The sequence below is a fragment of the Aphelocoma coerulescens genome, chromosome 3 (genome assembly GCF_041296385.1).
Source record: "Aphelocoma coerulescens isolate FSJ_1873_10779 chromosome 3, UR_Acoe_1.0, whole genome shotgun sequence".
Classification (NCBI taxonomy): domain Eukaryota; kingdom Metazoa; phylum Chordata; class Aves; order Passeriformes; family Corvidae; genus Aphelocoma; species Aphelocoma coerulescens.
In genome coordinates this window covers 22,795,550-22,803,430 of record NC_091016.1, presented here as the reverse complement: position 1 = coordinate 22,803,430, position 7,881 = coordinate 22,795,550, and positions in this window count along the sequence as shown.

Sequence of the window (7,881 nt, the reverse complement as noted above, 5' to 3'; positions counted from 1 at the left end):
GGGAACCAAGGCTTTAAATATGACTTCATACTCTGTGTCACTTCAAAAAGATAGTTTGTCTTTTTTTCTAAAAGAAAGTCAGTTTTTACCCAGCTTAATTAATGGAATGGTCTTGTATGTTATAACCCTTTCTCATTGCTGTTGGGCTACCAGAATTTCCACGTACACAGCCTAGGGAGGGAGAAAGGCTCGGAGCAGAGGGGACACTGGAGGGCAACATCTTGCAGCAGTGCTGTGCTGGAGGCTGGGGCTGCTGCTCATGCTGGGCTCAAATGCTTTTGCTGTTCACATGTGGCTGGATCGGGTGGGCTGCGTCAGACCTGAGTGCTGAGGTCCAGCCAAGTTACAGAGGTGGGAACACACAAGAAGGAGAGGCTTGGCCTCCTACAGGTGGCCTCAAAGTCAAAGGAAGGTTGGAGAACATGAGGGCATTAACAGTTTATTGTATTGTGGGGGTTTTTACAGCGGAATGGGCTTGACTGGAAATTTTCATGACACATTTGCTTACGTGTTGCATAGGAGTAGTAAAGCAGAGGAGGAAAATGATGAGAGGTTTCCCAGCACAGTCTGAGCGGCTCTGGAGTCTGCACTTTCCAGGTTTCTGAGACTGAAGAGTGGAACCTCAGCGTGTCTAAGTGTCAAACAGGGTCATTACAAACTTCTGGAAGTGTCTGCAATGATTGCAGCCCAACAAAGCACCTATTCCAGGTAGGCTCTTGAAGGACTTCTTATGACCCTCAGTGCTAAAAAAAACCCACTCAGAAGGGAACTGCAACAGTAAATCCCCACAGCAATCAGAGCTTGTTGTTCTTCATCACAGGAATTGTGACAGAGGTGTAATTGTGTGTGGTGTGAGAAGAAATAGATAAGAATGAAAAAATTTCTTTTTTAAAAAAATTTAAACCCTCTGTAGAAGGTAACTTGACCATTCCTTTGACATTCTCTGCTTATTTCATTTGTTGTCTGCTGTCCATTCATCTTCACTTCAAGCTTTATCCTCAATAACTTCATTTCCCTGTGTCTTTTTTTTTCTTTGTCTTACCTTTAAGAAGTGAAGCATGACACAATCAAGATGAAACCAAACCTCCTTGTCTTGGTAAGTTTTGCAGCCACAAATTTTGGAAAACGTGAGTCCTTAATATTCCTTTAGCAATGAAACATAAAATTAAAAACTAACAAAAGAAGTCCTATTCATAGTTTGAAATTGTAAGAAAATTTAAAGCAACTTTTTTGGGCTAGCTTTTCAGCTGCTCCATCAGGGTCATATACTAATTAGCAGGAGCTGTAAAACTCTGTTTCTCTATAAAACCATTTAATTCTGTTAGCTGAAGTTTTAAATTATAGTTATTGTTTCATTTGCTAAAAATACATACATGTATAGATATACAGGAAGTGTGATTATTTCAAGAAAATAAATTAATTTCTCTGTAGCCTTATATTCCAATACAACTTATGCATTCTAGAAGATTGACTCCTGTGACTAGATTTTTACAAAATAATGTTGAGATGAGTAGCCACTGTCTTAAAACAGTTAACACAAGTGAATGGAAATAAATATCTCAAAGTTGTCTGCAAGTGTGAGATGTTTTAATTTTGGAATTTGCAGCATAAAAGGATGCTCAGAAGCTCCCTGCAGTTTTCCACAGAGACCTGATGGCTGAAAACATCCAAGCCCACAGGCAAATTGATGTTTCTTGTTTCTATCATATTGGCACGTGTTGCTCACACAAATCAGGTTCTCCTCACCTCTTTCTCAGAGGAGGGAAGGCTCAGCAAACAGACCCTGCTTGTCCTCCACCCAGGGCTCAATGAGAGCTGGTGGCAATGGATCCTTTTCTGCTCTGCTGTGGTTGAGTGGCTCATGGAATCCAGGGACAGCAGAAGAAACCTAAGCCACGAGCTCTCTGGATGAGCAGGACAGACACTGCTCAGTGGTAAATGCCTTTCCAGCTAAGTGACAGCTGCTCATGGACTATTCTGTTATCATAACAGAGGGACCAATTTTTTTCCAAAGGACTAAAGCCTTATTTAAAAAAACCCCAAAAGCCAAACAAACCCCAAAAGAGAAAACCAAAGGACAAAAGGTATCATGGTTAAAACCTTTTCTCATCAGGCACTTGTATCCTGGTTTGGCTATCCAAGCTCCACATTGGCATATTCAAAGCTTTCTTATGCTGGTGGCATTCGAAGCTTTTTTGTTGATTCAAGCCACATCAGCAACAGTGGAGAAAATCAAAGGAACAAAGGGAGAAGGAAAACAATGAATTGTGAAGAAAGGAGTAAGGTATAGAAAGAGGCAGGAGATGCTGGTATTTCAGTTCCTGCCTTTAGCTAAGTGTTTGAAATTCATAAGCACTCAGCTGACATTCTACAAACAGAAGTACATTTCCTTTCACTCAATTTTTGAATTCTCCAGAGGTAGAAAGTGTTGCAAACAGACAGTTCTTGGGTTTAGTTCTATTGTATGTGGTGAATGCATACAGCACACCCACGAGTGAGCAGAAAAATTGAAGTCAAAGCAGGATCTAGTTACAAATTCAAGATGTATCTTCTGCTCCCTCCAATGTATTCATTACCTGGTGTTGTTCCACAGCTGCTTTCATCAATAGACAGTGTACAATAACAGTAAATTGGCATCCATAGGGTTATGCAGAGTTGGTAAGTGCCTCAGCATTTGCTAGAAGTCCTTTGGAAACGGTGAGTTTCACCATTTCTCAGCTGACTGGGTGCAGGTGGGGCCAGAGTGTAGCAAAGGCTGCTCCACTCCCAGGAGAAGCTGGAAATAGGCTTTAGTTGTTGCTTTGTCCAAAACACTATGGTTAGAAAGGGAGGCACTGAACTGTCCCATTCACCTGTGGGTGATGGCTGCTGGGCCAGCTTCCCCCACAGCTGCATTACGATGGGAAAGACCACCTAAACCTTGGGAGAACTCAAGTCTGGGACCTCAGAGAAAAAGGATTGCCAGAGGACATTTGGAGCTTATAAAGAACAGTGCCTGCCTTGAGTTTGATAATCGAAAACTTTTGCAAAATGACATCTTCTGTAGGAGAACCAAAGCAGTGAGCTTATGAACCACATGTGAGGAACTCTGGGAGAAGACTTCTGCCCCTGGCCAGTTCTGGTTGGAAGGTGTGTGTATGATTTGTGGAGTGGCTGTTTTCCGGTGTTCCAAGGGTGATGTGTGGCCACAGCTCCACTTTGACTGCATGGCAGAAGGTCATGTAAGGTAACTTCTGGTGGACTGGTGATAGGGGTGAGGCAAACAAGCTGTTGGATGCACATTTGGCTTTTCCCAAGTTAAGAGCAGCAGGAGTAACCTGTAAGCCAACAGAGCCTGGGAGCACCTGCTCTGAGTTTCTGCAGGATTTTTTGCCAGGAGAAACATCTCCTTACATTCATCTCACCCCTGACCTAGCACCCGAGCCCACATCAGCCCCAAATATCACTGAAGGGACAGGCAGGGCTTGTGCAAGGCTGGGAAGTGGAAGTAAATCCTGCACCTAGTCCTGCCCAGAATTATCCTCGTGGAGAGAGCTGTAGAGCTTAAAATGGTGTTCAGTCACAGCTTTTCTTGTTAAAAATCCTTCCAGAAAGAATTCTTCTTACACACCTGGGAACTGTGAGTCCCATTCATTCAACTGTGAGCCCCTCCACCTGATTTTGGAGAATTCCACATTCTCCAAAAGCTGGAGAAAGAGCTTTATTTCTCCTCCAAGACTGACAGATCATACAGCTGAAAGTAGAAGATTGGTTCATATTAATATGTGAACATTTTAATTTATGCATCTGATTGATATTATTCCATAATTAAATTATACTCCCATGGTGCGTATAACATCAGGGTTGTAGTAATACAAATAATTAGTAATTAACTCTAATCAGATCAGTTAGCAAATGGCAGATTCCAGATGAATAGGGTGACCAACAGTGTCTGTGGTGAGAAAAGCCAAGAAAGAAGGAAGAAAGGATAATTTGTGTTGATAGATAAGGGAGGAAGTGAAAATAATGGGAAATCCATTTTCAAGATAAATCCCTTGCCAAAGAAAACAAGAATGCAACCTTAAAAGATGCTCTGGGCCATGGCCTTGAGCCTGCAGCTCAGTTGTTAGAAGACATTCCACTCTGACCTCCCACACCTTGCCCTGAGTCCCTCCCAAATGCCCCTTACGATGTTTTGGTGGTGGACTAAAAGAAGGGCCAGTCCAGAAGCAGACACATGGCACCTTCAGCCAACAGAACGTTCCTCAGCTGCCTCCCAGCTGACAATTCCTTGGAGATGACAAGTGACGATGGCATGTCAGTGTCTTCCTCAAAATGCCAGTGGTGCCTTGGCCTGGGAATTTAGGAATGGGTTCCTAGTGATTTGCTCCCACTAATTTCCAGGCAACTGCAAGGGGGCTTAGGACAACTAACACAGGGCCGTGGAGGATTAATCTACAGAAAAATGAAATATAAAAATCTGTGAATGGGACTTCCTATCTGAGAGGTTAATTCTGCAATCTGAACAGTTCTTCCTGGCTCAAACCAGTAAATTATTGTGCTTTGCCTGTTCTCTCAAAAAATAAACAAACAAAATGTTTTTAACGATTTCAATTTGGATCTGTCAAACAAAGTCAGTTAGAAAATTCAACATGTGCTCTTGCCAGCCAAACTGCACTTGGATCAGTATCAAATATTTCAGAGACAAATAATTTTAAAAGAAAGTACCCGGCGTTGCATCTCAAAAAGGTCAGTGTGAAATACTCTGTGATTGTGAAAGGGTTTCACTTTTTATTTTCTCAATTATAAAACATCCTTGAAACAAACATTTTCCTGCAGCCAAACTTCTCTGTGTTTAAATGTTATTTTGTGATGAAAAATATTCTTAGCAAATATAAAACAATTGCTGCTCTGTACCAACTCAATGCCAACAACAAGACTCCTTTCTTTGAGGGCAGCAGGAAAAGAGAGGTATGGTAAATGGTCACACTTGCTGCAGAGTTGGTTGAAGTTAGTGATGAATTGATGATCAAGAAAAACCTAAACAAGGCTTCCTGTTGATCCTGCTCCTGTCTTGAGCAAAGGTTAACAACAGAATGATGTCTGGGGTGAACCAAAGCGATCATTTCACTTTTTGTATCAACCATAAATGCTGATCAAGAGTAACCAAGACCCTCATTAAGTGTTATTTGCACATTAACTTTCACAGCCCTTAGAATGCAAATGAAGAGAAAAGAGGATATGCCTTACATGTATGATCTCAGTCACCAACATCCAGCCTATGACATACAATTGTCATTCTCTTTGGGAAGGACTAAAAATTATTGTATAAAAAAGAGGGGGTATCACAGCAAAGACAAAGAGAAGAGAAAGAAAGGAAGAATAAAACAAGAGAAAAACACCTCTGCTAGTTCAGGCTCTGTCGATGGACTTTTTCTCTCTTCCTCTTACAAAGGGATACTTTTAAGTGAGATTTTTGCCTCCAACAGCATCGGAACAGACCCAGAAATATTTTAATGTATATAGCTAATAAATCTCTGTTACTCTACCTTCTGTCCAGACACACTCTGTAGTTAGTGTATTTATCACCAGCAACCTTGGACTGCTTTCCCTTTGCTTCAATAAACCACACTATTTGTGAACCTGGATTCTGGATGTTCTTACTGAATTCAGCCAGACCTATGGCATCAGTCAATACATTGTTCATGAATCTGTCACCATGAAAGTTCTTGTTGAACATGACCAAACTCTTGCTGAATTGGTAATGAATGGAAATAAGGTCCAGCTGCACCCAGCCCCTCAGAGCTCTGAGTGCCACCGAGAAGGTTTATTTTATCCCAAGTTTCTGTATGCTTGACTCAACAAGTGGTTGCTTGGGCTTTTTTTTTTTTTTATTTGATGCTTTAACAAGCCACCAGCTGCTTGAAAGTTACTGATGAGAGCTCACATTTCAGACTGTTTTCAGAAGTGCCACTGCTAGGCATTATCTTAAAAGTCTTCCTCTTGTATGTAAGCATGTTCAGCCTTCAATTAGATGTTTTGGGTTACTTATTCATGATTCAGTTTTGTGAACAATTTGCCAACAATTTAGTAATAATACAAGCTGTTGCTTCATTCAGCTGTTTTTGAAAGAAAATCTATACTAGTTAGCTTATATTGGCTTGTTTGAGCATTTGTTTATTTGTTGTGATCAGTCTTGCCTCTTGAATATGTCTCAAATGAGTGGAAAATAATGAATACACCAGGACAATGGCAGGTCTTCTAAAAACATGGTGGATAAACCAGTTCGAGGACGGAACAAAGAAATGTAGCCCCAGATACTCTAAGGTCCTATACATGGAACACCATCTTTAATCCCGGAGATTCTAGATGGCAGGATGACTCCAGAGAGGTGGTCGACAACTTAGACGAGCTCTGAAGGCCTATCAAAAGACAGAGATTAAATCCATGGCCACGATGGATCAAAGCCTGCCTTCCTAGGGCTGTGTCCTTTCCATTGTAAAACAATGAGGAGATGCTGCTCAGGATGTGCCACTATCACCTCCATGCACAGCCACCAGTTTGGCCCCACTCAGTGCCAGCAAAAGATGCACTGGGGAAAGGTAGAAGGGAGAAAAGAAGCAGCAAGCAGCTGACTCAAAAATACAGCGGGGAAGCAGCAAAGTGCAGCTCTCACAGCCTGCTGTCCCCTCTGCAGGCGATTATTGAGCAGCATTGTTGTTATTTTTATTGCCAAAATCACAGCCTTCTCCTTGATTGAGAACAAAATTGATTTCCCTTTCTCTTTCAGCATTTCACATATGCCTGTATGTGAGTATGGATATATATATATGTGTACAGGTACCTGTATATATGTATATAAATGTATGAATATGTATCTGTACCTATAGAGCACTAAGAAAGCAGGAGTCTGAAAGAGGAGTCTGAAACACCACTGAGTGTTCTGGAAGGACAAATTGGATTTGTATGCAAACACCTGACCTTGTTTTGGGAAGGGAGGGCTATTGTAACCCATCTGGTGCATCACTTTTCCTCTGCTCAAGCTCAGTCTGTTACTTGCAAGGAAATTCTTCAGAGGGAGGGTTTTGACCAAAGCAACACTGAGTTATCAGCCAAGAGAAGGTGGCTTTCTTCCCAGCCACATGGCACTCTGGCTGTGTGCAGTCATAGATTGGATGTAGCAAATTACAGATTCTCTCCTCCCTCCCACCTCACAACATCTCTCTCACAGAGCCTTTTCCTCCCCTCTTCTTCCTCCTGCAGACCCTGAAATGTAGATCCCCTGGTTGTAAGTACACTTGGACATGTCCAAAGAGGGAAATGTGATGGCATGAAGGAGCACCACCCACCTTCTGACAATTGCTTGGAACAGGTTCTCCAGAGCTGCCTCATGATTAGTAAACAGCAGACATATGTTGTGCTCACCACACAACCTTAAGCTTCTCAGTGTTGGCAGCTCTTGCTCTCATTCCTTTGGCACTGCTTTGATCCTGATGTCTGCAGCACTGAGTCATGCCACAAAGTCTGGAGCAAAACCCAATGTTAGTTTTTTGTGCACAAGGGAAGCAGGACCATGTGCTCTGCTGTCCCAATTGCCTGCCCATACTTTGCTGAGTGTGTTACTGCAGCAGCATCTGTGAGCAAAGCCATGCAGCCAGCAAAGAGCATCCTTTGTGCTGGCTGATATCGAGAGATATTTGTGTAGGGTGCTGAAGAGGGTTGTGTTGGTTTAATTGAGAAAACTGACACTGTTCTTGTTGCCCATCTCCACCTCTGCCCCCTATCTTGGATTTGAAGCTGTCTAAGCCAAGGAGAGGTATTTGGATTGCATCTTGACCTGAAGAAATCTCTCAGGTGCAGCCCTCCTGCAGATTCTCATCCTGTGGTCTTGCCTTGCTCAGA